This window comes from Silene latifolia, chromosome 4 (assembly GCF_048544455.1).
Source record: "Silene latifolia isolate original U9 population chromosome 4, ASM4854445v1, whole genome shotgun sequence".
In the NCBI taxonomy this organism is placed as follows: Eukaryota; Viridiplantae; Streptophyta; class Magnoliopsida; order Caryophyllales; family Caryophyllaceae; genus Silene; species Silene latifolia.
The window spans coordinates 10,830,389-10,831,709 of record NC_133529.1 but is presented as its reverse complement, the minus strand read 5'-3'; the positions used below and the strand labels follow the sequence as shown (position 1 = coordinate 10,831,709).

Sequence of the window (1,321 nt, the reverse complement as noted above, 5' to 3'; positions counted from 1 at the left end):
CCCGTTCACTTGCTCCATACAATTGCCATCTCCAACCACCAAAGGACACTCATTGGGTGGGTGTCCTTGGTCTCCACAAAGCTCACAACTATAGACTTGGTTCCTCATAGAAGAATTGCTAGATGTTTTGCTTGAGCTCATCAAGGCAACTTGTTGCTTAAGCTCTTCTATCATCTCTTTCACTTCCACATTGTTGGCCGATTCGACCGTTGACTTCCCCTTCCTCTTGTGCCTATCATTGTTCCAATGAAAGGTACGAGAAGCCATTTCTTCAATAAGCTCTTTCGCCGTCTTGTGGTCTATCTTATCCAAAGCTCCCTTCCCCGAGCCGGAATCAAGGTTCATCTTCATCTCATTGTTTAACCCTTCATAAAAATTGTTGATGAGCTCATCATCCCCAATACCGTGGTGAGGACATAGCCTTTGGAGGCCCTTGTACCTCTCCCATGCTTCATAAAGGGTCTCATCTTCTTGTTGGGTGAACCCTTGGAGCTCACTCTTGATTCTTGCGGTTCGTTGGGGTGGGAAATACTTGTTGAGAAAAGCCTTAGAGACATCGTCCCAAGTCCGAAGAGAGTCGGGTTCACAACTTTTAAGCCATTCCTTGGCACTTCCCCTCAAAGAGTAAGGGAAAAGCCTAAGGCGTACGGCATCTTCCGTGACTCCATTGGCCTTGAACATGTCACAACTATCCAAGAACTCGTTGAGATGCTCGTTGGGGTTTTCGGTGGCTCCCCCTCCGAATTGATTCCCTTGGACAAGTTGTAGCAAGGTGGCTTTCACATCAAAATTGTTGGCTTGAATAGGTGGCTTCACAATACTCGGATTCACCACCTTTTTCGGAGCCAAGTTATCTCTCATAGGGACCGCGGCCATTGTTACTTCCGTTTCCGGTGTTGCAAAAGGATTTTCGAAAGTTTCAAAGACCCGTGGTTCCCCTTGAAGGTTCTCAATTACTGGATTTTCTTGAGGAATCGGTGTTTCTATAAGTCCTCTTCTACGGAGCGAATTTAGTCTTCTCGCGGTTGCTTCGATCTCGTGGTCAATCGGACGTATTGGTTGACCTCTTCGAGCTCTCCTAACCATGCAAGAAATCCTACACACTCAAGAGAGGGATTAGAAACAAAAGACTTAGTCTAAACAAGAACGAAAACAATTAATATCTAGCCAAACTCCCGGAATCGGCGCCAAAACTTGATGGTATCAAGCTATACCTCGCAAGTGCACGATTTTATCGTTGTACACTATTAAGGGTCGATCCCACAAGGAGTTGAGAAGACTACTAATTGTTCTAATCCTATCGTTTAGCTAAGTCGAAAAT

The 1,321-nt window shown here is 45.4% G+C and overlaps 1 non-coding gene across 1 annotated transcript; it reads left to right on the top strand.

Annotated features, from left to right (window-relative positions):
• The first annotated feature begins 400 nt into the window (after window positions 1–400).
• On the top strand, window positions 401–507 carry LOC141654388 (small nucleolar RNA R71). The gene has a single exon (XR_012547949.1). It is a non-coding gene; the product is annotated as a small nucleolar RNA R71 (small nucleolar RNA).
• The last annotated feature ends 814 nt before the right edge of the window (window positions 508–1,321 follow it).